The sequence below is a fragment of the Ornithodoros turicata genome, chromosome 4 (genome assembly GCF_037126465.1).
Source record: "Ornithodoros turicata isolate Travis chromosome 4, ASM3712646v1, whole genome shotgun sequence".
Lineage (NCBI taxonomy): Eukaryota > Metazoa > Arthropoda > Arachnida > Ixodida > Argasidae > Ornithodoros > Ornithodoros turicata.
The window spans coordinates 54,883,663-54,897,691 of record NC_088204.1 but is presented as its reverse complement, the minus strand read 5'-3'; the positions used below and the strand labels follow the sequence as shown (position 1 = coordinate 54,897,691).

At 49.3% G+C, this 14,029-nt stretch overlaps 1 pseudogene; it reads right to left on the bottom strand.

The window, feature by feature from the left end:
• Positions 1 to 11,220: 11,220 nt before the first annotated feature.
• On the bottom strand, positions 11,221 to 13,504 carry LOC135392448 (uncharacterized; annotated as a pseudogene).
• Positions 13,505 to 14,029: the final 525 nt, after the last annotated feature.

Here is a 14,029-nt window from a genome sequence, read left to right as displayed (position 1 = left end):
GGGAAGAATGCCAGCCGCGAAGGCACGGCGTACCACCTCCGCGAAGAAGACACGTAAAACCGGCCAGAATGTCGAGTAAAGTTCTGCTGGCAACCCGTCCGGCCCAGGGCTTTTCCCATGCTTTGTCTTGCGGATGGCGGCATCAAGAACTGCGACGCTAATGAAGTCTTCGAATCCCCTGCTCTCCGCGGAGGAGCGCGTCTTGAGCGGGAGGGTCTGCAGTGAAATCCCGGACGCCTCCTGGGGGCAGAATACAGGTCCCTGAAGAAATTCACGTATCCAGCTGCCACCTCCGGAGGGCCTGTCCGTAACGGTGCCATCTGGCCGCGGGAAACTCTGAACGGTGGACTTATCACTCCAGATATTCAAGCATCAGCGGGGTAGTCGTGCGCCCACGACGGACAAAGCGTATTTTTGCGGAAATAGTGTTGAGCTCATGCGTCCTGTCCCGGGCCTGTCTTCGTCCCCATCCCTGGAAGACACCTCGCACCCACCGCTTGAAGGATTCCCACTCCTGCACTGTGGGTTCTCGGCCGGAAAGATAGTCCCTTATGTGATCGGTAACGTCGGAGACTACGACATGGTCAAAGAGCAGGGACGGATTCAGCCGCCACGTAGCAACACTACGTCTCTGCACGCGGGAAATGTCGAGAACCAGGGAGACAGCCTTGTGGTCGCTAACATATGTGGCGGCGGACACAGAAGAGACGGAGCAGGTCTTTACGCGAGGCTGCAAGGACGGAGGCACGTAAAAGCGGTCAAGCCGGCTTGCAGAAGAGCCCCGCGACCAGGTGGCCACGAAAGTGTACCCGTGCAGCAGTGTCCAAGCGTGGACAAGTTGAAAAATGGACAGGAGTCATCTGAGGCTTCGGGCATTCCAGGTCGGCCGACCCTGACCGGGGCCGCGGACGTCACGGGTGGAGTCCGTTACACAGTTGAAGTCGCCCGCCACCAGTACGGGACGGTTAACCCGTACGCTTACTTCCAGCTCGGCGAAAAACGGTTTGTGAGAGACACCGCAGCAGGAGCGTAGACGTTGACTATTCGATGTTGAGCACTGCCAATGAAAAAGTCCAAACAGATAACTCGGCCGTCACTGTCATACGACACGTAGCTGTTTCGAAGGAGGAGGCGGCTATAGATGATGAAGCCAACCCCGGCATCTCTGCCGACGCAAAAGCTGAAGAAGCATGGCAAACCGAAATTTCGCTTGAAAGCAGCAACCTCTAGCTTATTCGTGAAGTGCACTTCCTGAAGCAGAAGCAAGTCACAACGTAGCTGATACCCCATGTTCACCACCTCCGCCTGTTTCTGGGGGTTCTTAAAACCCTGAACATTCAGTATCACTAAACGAAGCTCCGTAGTAGCAGATCAAAAAATAAGCGTGCTACTAAGATCAGAACTAGAGCCAGAGACGGCTGATCCAGAGAGCTGATCCAGTGGAGGCGAAACGGCTCTAGGCCTCCTCTTCTTCTTTCTCCTCTTATTCGAGGCGCAGCCACTGCACCCAGACGTTTGCTGGAATTCGCGCTTGCCATTGCGTTCATTGCACGACATTTGCTAGTCGTCTGTCGCGGGTGGCGACATATAGGATTCCGTGGACGAGCTGTCCAGCACCGTGTCCTCCGGAGGCCCGGTGTCGACTTCATGCGGCTGCCGCACGACACCAGTCTCGCTGCAGGCTACCTGGGCTGCTTCTGCGGAAGGTAGTTCGGTCGTCACGGCGAGAGCACCGAGAATGGGCGCAGGCACTGGGTGGCGCCCAGAATCTCTGGCCGCCCTGTCAGCCACAGCATCCTTCTCTGTAAGTGCTGACTCGGAGGGCATCACTCTTTCCACTTGCACGCCGGCGATGTCCCCTGCTGTGGTCACTGCAGGCCCCGACGCGAGGGGAGGAAAGGCTTCCTCCGTGCGGATTGGGACAGACTGGTTGGGCCCAGAGCGTACCTTGCGGCCTCCAAGTATCGCTTCGGCATAACTGCGGCTCCTCACACAATCAACCGTGACATGGTTGCCTTTGCAGCGTCGGCACGCAAACGAGCAGTCACTCTGGGGGTGTCCAAATATGGAACAGCGCTCACAGAAAGGGGTAGTACACTCCGCTCGAAAATGACCGGCCTTCTTGCACCTCCGACACACGTGGACAACGCCAGGGTAGTCACAGGTGATAAGGAACTCCCTTACCCTCACGAAATGGGGAACAGGGTTGTCAGTTGACATCTCCATTTTGACCACCCTGGTTCCAGTCTTTGCCTTCTTCCTACCAGGATAGATGACGTCTTGGATATCAAGATTTTACCGTGCTTGGTCAACGCGTGCCCGAGAAGCTCGTTCTTGAAGAACAGTGGCATTCTCAGACAGGTAACGATGACAGTGCTCGGCTCAAGGGGCTGCACCGGGACAATGTGACCGTTGACACGAACGCCTCCCAACTGACGGATCATGTCGAGGGCTCTTCGTGTTTCCACAGAGGCTTGAAAGACGTTACCGCCTTGATGCTGGACACCGTAGAACTGGTCCTCCCCAACTAATTCGACGACGCCGTCGATGAACTGGTCAACGTTGGCATCCTAAGGAAGCTGAATGCTGAACGTCAACTCCCTAGGAAGCGGCTCGCCGGGCATCCGCGTGCCCGGCGACATCGCAAGGCTCAGAACGTCGGTATGGGCGAAAGAAATAGTCCCAGCAGAGTGTATTGGCATCAAATGGAAGGCCGGCCACAGGGGCAGGCTTCCTGCAACATCTCAAATAGACTCGAACAACATTCTGAATACCAACTCTCGCCCAGCGACTAAGGCTGTTCAGAGATTGCTATACGTGTCCGTTTCGCCATGCAACAGTCCATGACACTGAACAGTCCATGTCATCATCAGGGAAAGAAGCTCGCAGGCTGCGCATTGCCACAACGTATGCCTTCAGGTGGGGAGCCACGCACTCTGAGCGCGGGCGAGTGTGTGTCAGCTCAGAAAAAAAACGAATGTCGGGTCCTAACAGAAAAGTTAGTAGACCCTGAGCAGGATGCTGCTCTAGGAGACCCTGAAAGATCGCGCGCAGACCTAAGGCAAGGCACTTCACTTTGAAATCGGGCACCAAAAGGCCGCCATCTACGCGAGGCCGATACATACGACCTCTCACCAGGACCAGGACCAGTGACCAGGAGTCACTGTGAATAAAACCTTTACAGAAAAAAAAAGAGCATTACGAGACAGCCAGAGGCGGATGTAGAAGAAGAACGACAACATTCCCGGTGTGCGCAGCAGCACAAGCGTTTGCCGGGAGGAATGTACCTCCTCCCGATTGGGTACGATGCGTGACATCATGCTTGAACCCCAATGTGCAAATCTGGCAAACCGCGCACTGCCGCAACAAGAGTAGCAGATCAGTTAAGAGGTCATACCAGTCGGGGAGCAACTCCGATTCACGATTTTCCCGATTCTAGATGGCGCCACGCTCGCCGTCCTTATCACGCCGTTCGCCTCCAACGCCAAAATAATCCCCATTGTGCACGGTTGACGCTCCAAACGCCCCCCTGCGCTGTCTGCCGAGAGGTAAAGTATCGGACTTCGATACAAAAGGTCCGCAGTTCGATTCGAGACATTCACGTTTTTTCTTTTTTTTTTTTTTTTGCTTGTCTCCTATTGCTATATGAGTACTTTGTTATTTTTATTTTGTTGTTAAATATTTATGCTATAATTATTTTTTATAAGTCACTGGCGTTCGTACTGACTGATTATGAAATTTTAGTAGCGCTTCGTATTGTTGTAATAGTGCATACTTACTGTATGCCGACGTACAAGTGTGATCAGTACGGATGGTAATATGGGCAATACACACACAGATGGTATTATAAACGAATGCTGCCAACAGTGGCGTAGCCACGGGGGGGCTAGGGGGGGCTCGAGCCCCCCCTACCTGCCACGGACCGACCCACACAAATCGTGCAAATCCGAGAACATAATATATGGGGGGGGACCAGTGTGACTATCGCGAAAGTTCTTGCAGTTCATGGCGTCGATCTAAGAAGCACTCTTGAATGGTTTTCAAAGTATGAGCTTTTCAAAATACTTCCAATCTCGTGACACCACTTCATTGGTCATGACAGCCTATACATGTAATCGTACTGTGTACGTCTAAATCAACTATTTTCGTTCCCTTTTTTAATCCTCAGTTTGCAGTGTGCACAAGTATGTGTGTGTTGTCGACACAGGATCAGCGGGGGGGGGGGGGGGGCGAGTTTTCGTATCGAGCCCCCCCTACCTTTGAGGTCTGGCTACGCCACTGGCTGCCAACACTGAACCTGAGCACTAGTCGACGGGAAACGGCCACGGAAAGGTTACTTCATATGTAATCAAAGCTTGCCCGAGATGTCGATATCTCGGAGGCTCTCAACTGTATGCACCAGCTGCTGTAAATTAGGCTATAAATATTGCCTGGGGTCTAGGACATTTCGGTGCAGGACATTTCGGTGCACGGACATTTCACACGAACACATACAGATCAGGTCTTAAATCTATAATAGTGCACAAAAATATATAAAGCACGTTCTTCTTTATGTAAACCAAATTTCTTGACAACTTCCGATGCCAACCGCCCTCTTCCCTTTGTTTTATTACGATACGTCGGCATTGTGACAGCCGTTCCCGGGACAATTTTTCCGGTACCCCTCAGCAACGTTTTGCACCAAAATGTCCGTGCACCGAAATGTCCGGATCCCCTTATTATTACCCGGAAACTTCAGTAACGTATTTGAAGGACTCCTTTCACTCTTGTTTTCCCTTCTTTTTCTTTCACATTACACCAGCCCAGACAAATGATGTTAGTCGACAATCCCCAGTGACAGGGGACTTCGTTTCGACTTGGTGTGCTAGTTTGCCAAACCGTACAAAGGAATAGAAGGGTGATAAAGGCTTCGGGTCGACACACAAGAAACCAACCAAGGAAGATACGGAGGGAGTTGCCTCAGGACAGGAGCCGCCGATATTTTGAACAGAGACTGTGCCAGGCTGCCCAGAAGAACAACAGTCTCTGTTCGAAATATCGGCGGCTCCTGTCCTGAGGCAACTCCCTTCGTACTTCTCTACGGGTTCGCTGGATTTCTACCCATCTAAGGAAGATACGGAAATGTCGAGCGGCGAGGCCTCGCTGCGGGACTCCAGGAGTCGCGCTATCCCTAACAGAGATCGTTCTTTTCTTTTTTTCCTGGACGCCAAGAAAAACGGTTCGACAAAAAATAAAAGGACACAGCGTAAAAAAATAATAACAATCGTTACCTCACAACATAAGAGGCACTTGTTTGAGTGTAGGAAAAAGTGCACTTCGGCTTCCTTATCAGGGGCGCGGACAATACGCATTATCCATAAGTGCTGCCATCTCGTGGTGGCGGCTGGCGGCGGTGCCATGTTTGAGTATTCGGGCGGTCGCGCTATGTGCGATTTCCTGTAACGGGACTAGCTGGAAAGTCGGGAAACTTGCGATTCAAGCCTTTTAGCATGGCAGGCGAGCAGGAAGCATGCACAGCCGAACTCACGAAGCTAACGTTATACGAACGTTTCTTTCGGAGAACTTCGTTATTGTCTTCTACAACGAGCAAACAGCATCCCCTGCTGGAAATAAAGGGCATGATCTCAATGAATTCTCTCGCAGTTCCAATGAGATTCAATGTGAAATCAGACTATCAATTCATTCAATGTGCATAAGAGGAGTATTTCTCATTGAGGAAATTGGGAGTTTTGCAGGGGAGTGGCCTTCGCGACAACGTGTTCCACCCTGTTGTGTGGCGAAGGCTGCACACAGGGAATAAAGAACCAGTTCAAGGAATTGGTCTAATGAGTACCAATAAGAAACGCTGACTTCCAATTGATTTAGTGATACTCCAGCAATACAAGGAATGCGAAGCCAATTGAATGAATTGGCCCAAATGTGAACGAATGAGACACGATCATTCCCAACTGAAGGAATGAGATGCTACCTTTTCAGCGCCGTAGCACGTTTCCCCATCCGCGCTCCAAAATAGTTCGCGTGATTTCAAATGTTTTTGAATATTCCCTCAAAGGTACAGGAGCCGTGGTATAACCTACTGTTGCGCCTACCACTTGAAGCTATTGTGTTGCAATTCATGGAATATTGCACTGCACAGAAGTGGACGCATCCGCCAGTCGCCAGCGGAATAGTCCGTCTCTTATGAATCGTCGAAGTGTGAGGATGGCGGTCGCGCATCTGCATCAATTCGCCCTTTATCTTTATGATTGTTGCCGTTTTAAGGTACGTAGTTGACGTGTAAGTCGTTCCTGTTCTTTGTATGCCTTTACCCCTGCAGGCATTGTGAGCGCTGACGGAAAGATAGCAAGATGAAGTGGAGTGTTAATAGTGACTGTTACCAAACGCGCTGTGTGTAACGGTATGTAATATGCTTTGTTGCCTTCGGACATTATAGCGACGTCATTTGAAATGGTATTTGAAATATTATATGAAGTGTATCTGAAATGGTACTTCGTGCAGGTTGAGCCTGTACGAGGCGGCAAGCAAGGGAGTCTTTGTCGCGATGTGCCTATCACGACGTCGTGGGAACGCAGTCTCGCCTAAGTTGGATATGCTTTAATTTTCGCTCAAGAACGGCAGACTAGACCGTAAATCGTGAGGCGGCAGGTGTACAAGACAGTGAAGAACATGGTCGTGGAAAGTGCTTTAAGAAATCTTCCCCCTGGCGTTGTGCGCTGTTTGGACGTTGCGAGAACGAGCCTCCGGATTACGACAGTGTTTGTTGGTGATGAACGCTACGCCTTCAAAGACACGTAAGTGCTGTATTGAGTATTTGTTCCTGCTATTTATTGTTTTGTGTGGTTTCTCAACTCCATGAATACTCACACATGTGCAAGTCATTTGAAATAACTTTTCGTTTTTGTGTCTTGCTATTTGTCATATTTTCACACCTACTGTATTGTTATCTGAACAATAAATTTTCGCGAAGAAACCACACCGTGTGTATTTCTTTTTGCAGCCACAACTTCTTTTATTCTTCAACATAACTTTCATTAGGAGCAACGGTATTGAATGTTACTACTCATTAAAAAGTGCATTGTCAGGGGGAATATCAGGGTGACTACAGTAGGAAATTCCTTAGTGCAGCACGTTGGCTGAATGGGACGCAAGACTGACCTCGAATGCGTTTGTATGGGTGCTATTCAATGTGTCTCGAATTGGGCTCCATTGACTTCTACAGATAATTTTCATTGAGACCAATTAAAACACCAGTTGTGTCCAATATAATATTTGTTCCAAATCATCTATTGGGAATTGGAATTTCAGTGGATTTTTTAATGATGTTAAACACGCTCGGCGTAGCTGCAACTTCGTGACTCAATCTCACGTCGAACTGCGGAATTTTGGGGACTCTGTCGCTTTTGTACATATGAATACTCAACTACTTGCCCGAACTTTACAGCAGAGTGTTCTGATGCAGTGTGTTACGCAGTTACGTAGCGGGTCCCTATATGCGCGTTTGTGCAGCATGGAGTGGCGATGGATGATCTTACTACAGGACTCTCTGCTTAGCTACAGGACTCTCTGCTTAGCTGCTGGTCCTGTTCAGTAACGGAATAAAAAAGCATTTGAGCACCTGTGACTAGACACATTTTGTGTACCTTCAGTAAAATATCATATGTACTTTCATACTCGCACATGTAGTTGTTTGGTACCAGTAACCCAACAAAAGGTGGACGGATACATACGTTTTTAGATGGAAGTCATGTGGAGCTGACTTTTCACACAGAGAAAGAGGAAGAGCCCCTTTCTTGGAGACACAGAAAACCAGACTTTCTGTGATGATTTGACGATTTCCTCCTTACGTGGCGAATTTCCCCATTCATTATCATTAACTTATTTGTTGTTGTTGTTGACGATTTCCTCGCATCATATGTCATTTTCTTTGTGATGCAAAGGCAACGGCACATCAGAAGGAGCACATTGCTTTTGCTCTGAAATCTGATGCGTCGTACTGGGTTATCTGCTTGGTACATAGCTCCTTTTTAAAAGCAATTATAGCAACAATGTCCCAAACGGACATGCACCACTAAGAGAGACAGTGCACAAAGCTCATTTTCCCAATCATCTTCTAAATGCTGGTCTGGCAGCACGCTTCCACTGGAAATTCAACACTCCTGCACATAAATGAAGTCCTCTGTAGCTCGCGTTTAGTATAGACCTACTTCTGAAAGAAGCTGCCGTCCCGTGACACGCCAAACAACCTCAATCTAAGCATGTTCTGACCGTGAACGTGTCACGTGCCTTTTTAATTATTGTAGAGGCCATAATAGCGAACTGAGGATTTACCTTATCGGTATTCGAGCCAATATTGCCCTTTTGGGTGCACAGTGGCACGAGCAGTAATGGGGTGTTGCCGGTCAACCTCCCTGGATGCCGCGTTGCTGGCGATAGGCGATGTGGCGAAAACCGAAACCACCGGCAGCTATACTCAAACATGGCGCGTAAACGTACTCTCCGTCTCCGCACATAGACGGCGCGCACTTATGCGAACTGCGCAAACTGCGAAGGCCGAACAATTGCTCACCGCCTCACTTTCACCTGTTCATCACACTTATATTGTGATTTTATTTCGCGTTTATGGCGCTTGACTTTTTTATGTTAGCTGAACTTCTTGCTTCAAATAGATCTAGGAATCCACCAGTGAAGAGGGTGAGGCGAGAGGTCATCCACTTGAAGGCACACCTGAAGCGTCTTTGTCAGGACCTGCGTCCATGGGGCGTTCCTAGTGGATTACTTCCCGGGGGGGGGCAGCAAAGTGCTTCCAGGGGGGCAAAGCGTGCAACCACGTCAACTCCTTCCCTGGAGACGGACGCTGCGGACTGTGCGGGTGTTCACAGCAGAGCCGTAGCCAGGCGAGTTTGCGCCCGGGGCAGGGCAATTCTGAAGCGCCTCCCCCCACCCTCACTGCGTCAAAAACTTCATAAAGAAAGAAAGAAAAACGCCCATTTGCACTGCCGGGACCGTAAATTGTTGTCGTCTTCGTGTCTCCGTTTCCAACCTTTTGTATGCCACCAGCTTGTCTGCGCCCTCTCTCTTTTGACGTAAATTCAAATTCTCTTCATTCTTATTTTATACTGTCCGACCAACCTGCCAGGGATCGCCGTCCGGTGCCCTCTCTGGCGAGGGCGCCCCTCTCGCACCCCCGTCGCTACAGCTCGGATTCACAGGTTCATATTATGATGACTCTGAGAAAAAAAATCATGACCTATGAATAAAGAGTGCGCAATTTTACAAAGTGACCTTATCCCTCTTTCGGTACGCTCATGCCTGCGTCACCAGGATCTTCCAAGACACGAGACGAGGAAGATTTAAACTCAACAACAACTTTATTTTTGACCTTGGAGAGTGGGGAGTTTCATCGCCACAGGCGATACTCTACCCCCATTGCTGGTTGGAATGGGGGGGAATAAAATAACGAGCCCCTTCACAATAACGATCGAAGTCCGATGGTGTCCAGAACTGTCAGAAGAGCTTTAAGCGCAGAGCGTTGCTGGGCTGGATTGGGCCAGGGACCAAGCAATTTCGATAGGGAGAAAGGGCGAGAGTCCAGCTGACGAAGAGACTCGGAGAGTGTGGTTCGGGAAGGTTGGTAGTGAGGGCAATGAAGAAGAATATGCTCCAGATCCTCAAGAGCACCACAGTGGCAGCAGGTGGGGGAGTCAACTTGTCTCAAGCGGTAACGCCACTGAACTGTAAAGGCCACATCGAGGCGCATTCGGTGGATTAATGCAGCATCTTGACGAGAGGTGTTTTGTGGCATGCGGAAAGCGTGGGCTGGATCAACTCTGCTCAACATAGAGGGGGGAAGAATGTCGGTTGCCCGTTGGCGGGTAGCCAGGGGTGTCACTAGGCGTCGCAGAATTGAACGGCGGTCTCCTCTCAGCAGAACAATACGGGTCCGTTTCCGATACGAGAGTGCTGCTTCTGCGGAACACCTGTAATAACGCCCTGTGTATAGTGAACTGTTTGAACCGCCACGCATCAAGGAGCCACGTCTTCTTCGTGGCTTGCAATGTGAAAAAGCACGATCAGAAGATTTGGAGGCATTGCTTCTTCGTGCTAATAGTTTCCTGTATGAACTTGTCATCACAGAAGATATGGCTGAACACGTCGAAGCGACTACAAGGCTCCAATCAAGTTGGCCGAAGTGGTATGCGTACCGTGATGGTCGCATTACAGCTTCCGTCATGAAAAGTGTCTGCTCAGCGAGCATAACACGGCCTTCAATGAGCCTGGTGAGGAAATTTGTTACCCTGAGCAACACAAATTTTCAATTGCAGCGACTGCATGGGGTTTGCAACATGAGGGCTCTGCAATTGAAAGTTATGTAGAGGCAACTCAGAGTGACCATGTGGTGTTTACACATAGGAAGACAGGTGTACTTTTTATAAGTGCACAATATCCCTATCTCGCAGCAAGTCCTGACGCTCTAGTCAGTTGCTCGTGTTGTGGTAAAGGCAGCGTCGAAGTCAAGTGCCCCTATTCTTTAGCTGCAGCCAATATAGTGGAGGCAGCAAGTAACTCAAATTCCTGCCTCGAAATCGTTAAAGGGGAGGTATGGCTGAAACGTGCCCATCCATATTTCTATCAAATCCAGGCTCAGATTGTAGTGTGTGATATTACGTACTGTGATTTTGTTGTGTGGACTCCATTGTGGATGCATATTGAGAGAGTGAAGAGAGCTGATGCATTCCTGGAAAGCATTTTGGCACCTGCAAAGGACTTTTTTGTCCACGTAATTTTGCCTGAGCTGTTCTCAGAGTACTATTCTAGAAAAGATGCAGTCGAAACCAAAGAGAACGTTGACTCAGGTCCCTTTTGCTTCTGCCAAGGTCCTGACAGTGGGAAAATGCTTGCATGTGATGGCGAACAGTGCAAATATAAATGGTTTCATTACAGTTGTCTTGGCATCGGGCGTGCCCCAAAGCAAAAGAAATGGCTGTGTCAAGGCTGCAGTATTGCTGGTACCAGCACTTCGCAGTGAACATGTGTTCCTCCCGCAGCTGAAGGAATCCTGAATGTCCAAGTACTTCCATGTTGATGGTACTTTTAGTGTTATATTAAAAACATCTACTCAATGAAATAATTGGTTTGTTTACGTCACAGTGACACAGGTATGGTACAAGGACGATGCAGCGATTACAACAAAAGCAGCATAAGGTTTGATAAATTAATGCTTCACACAGCTACCTTTGGATTTGGGCTGACAACAGAATGGCAGAGGTTCGTAAGGGCGCAACAGACAGCCACAATCTTGTCAAGCGTTGTGAACCTATCTCCTGCTTTGCAAGTAACAAAATCAACTGGCTGTACACCTTTCATAATTACATACTTGTTGCGTACCAGGCCAATTACACGTTCCACGTGGATCCTTACATTCGCAAGCTTTCTTGTGTTTTCAACTTCTAATGCTGAGAGCTGTTTCTTGCCTTTGGGGAATGCAGGAATGTGCAAGCTAGCACGGTATAGCCCTAACGTGTCCGCGATGTCAAGACCCCTATCTGCTAGCACAACATCACCCTCCCTTAGGTTGTCCAACATGCCACAACGTTCTGTTGTATGCTTGTGAGTTGTACGCCCTCCCCAACCTTCTGATATAAACACTATAAGACCCTGAGGGGAGATGCCAATGAGGTATTTGCCTGTGTTGCTACTCTTGTATTGGGACCAAGTCTCGTATCTTGGAAGCAGGGAAGACGGACATTCAATCTTTATCTCAAATCAGTCAATTATGACCGCCACTTTATCCCCAAACCAGTCCAGGAAGGCTTGCGGCATTGGCTTCTGGATGTAGTGTCCTGATGGCCATACAATTTGTGTTTTTAAGCGCCAAAATGCTGCATGCAGCCACTTGTCGAAGATCCTGCTAACAGTTGAGCATGAAATGTTAAACCTGTAAGCAAGATCTTGCAGAGGGAAGTTCCATTTCAACTTCATTACAAAAACCGCAAACTCTGTGAACTTCTCCAGGCCATTCTGCGGAGAATGTCTCACAGCTGCTTCAACCAGCTTGAACGTGGAAAAGAGAATTGCAAAGTTGGCCAGTCCCGTGTAAAAGAACACCTTTCCTGTGTCTTCACGTAGGGATTCTTCTATCAGTATCACTTGCTGCTTTCTTGTTGCATGCAACTCTGATGCGAGTCTCATGTTGTCTTGCTTAAGTGCTTGCACATCTTGAATCGTCAGATCTGTCTGCACCGCAGCGTCTGCAAAGATGAAATTAAATAAGGTATCTCCAGAGTCAAAGCTTTAGTTGAGTATGTCTTGTACAATACTGTCAAAACAAGCAGAAGCCACAAACCTCTATTGTTCTCAGAGTCATTGGTAGAAGTTGGGGGCAGTGAGCTGCTCCCCTGCTCTGTGGTCAGTGAGAAGTTTAGGACCTCATCCTCATCACCGGCATCGTTATGACTGCAAGTAGAAGTTGATTTCGCGGGAACGGCTTTCCTCGCTGCTCGTTCCTTTGAACGGTAGTAGCGCGTTGCGCTGGCCGAACAGCCTTCACCACCACCATGCCCCAGGTGTTGACTCGGAGTCCAGTCGGGGTCGGGGCCATTAAGAACGATGGCTTGCCTGTAAAACCAGAGAACAGATGTTCACAAAGAGACAGGCAGCACATCAGAATGAGCAACACCACATCCTAAATACGATCATGCACTGGCATTATACAAAGAGCACTAAGTACTTCCGAACGCGTGCGAGTCGGGATAGAAGAAAATGTTTGTCAGGCATTAGAGCGCAAAAACAAAGCGTGAGTAATGCTTAGGCTGCAGCTGCAATGAAATGCATCAGCACTCACTTACGCTAGATCCACAATAATGCAGTTAGTTCCTCACCTGATACGAAGTAACGGCCACAGACTCGAACGTTGTCAAGATTCTTCAAGTCTTTTCTGTTTATTCGGGCAAGCCAGAGGCTCCGACGTTTCTCCGACAGAAGCTTCGTGCGATCGCACTGACGCGTACTTTGGGCAAACACACATCAAACGATCACTTTGGGCAAACAGTACAGTCCAACACTTCCTGTGCTGCTCATCCTCTGAGTCGATTTGCTTCTACTGCGGCAACCGAAAATTGCACAAATAAGCATGATTGCTGGACACGAAACGCGTACACACCATAAACAAGCGGACGACGCTGAACGTTGGTACCCAGCAATGGCGGCTAGTATCCCAGAAGTCCCGGTAATGACGTCAGTGCAAATTATGTATTCTGGAGCAGACGGAGCGGAGGCACTGTCTTGGCGACTCGCCTTTGATCCCGGTCAAGTGTGCGGAGCGATGATGGCTCTAACGTCACGGCAGCTCCCGATTTCCGGGCGGCAAAAGATGGCAGAATCGCCAAACTCTCCCCCTAAATGCCTCTGTGTAAAATCGTCCTTGGGCGCATTGAGTAGCGGTTCTGCCCAACCCGCTCGGTGTACTCTGTCCATCGTACTCCGGTGCCTCTACTAAACAGTCTTTCAGAACCACGAGCGTGATACGCGCCACGGCCAAGTTTCCAGTGCGTCCCCTTCTTCTTCTTCTTTGTAGGGGGTGAGAGTTGTCAGCCGAAGTTAATTGGCTTGCTACTCTTGCGTCTCCTTCCTCCATACATAACGGAGCTAGAGCAGCATTACGCGCTCCGACCAGCAAGCTGGAGCGTCAGAGTGCATCGAGAGCGCCACGCTCCGGAAAAGGAGTGATACCGTTTAGTGAAAAGGAGGCGCTCCCTGCGCTCTGGAGTCAGTCCGGAGCCCCTACTTAACATGCCCGTTGTAACATTGTGAACTGCGCCCCGTGGATGTGTCTCACGTGACAAGCACTTTGTCCAAGTCATATATAGCTGCTTTCTTTCACAGAGTAGACATTTTAATGCGTTAGCATGAGAAGACCCATTTTGAAGAAAGCCGACGTCGTGGCAGGGTGACTGTGGTGTCCGTGTACAGCGCAGCACATGACAGAGAAGGCCGAATCAGGCTGCGCTCCGCAAGTTGATTTGCTCTTCTC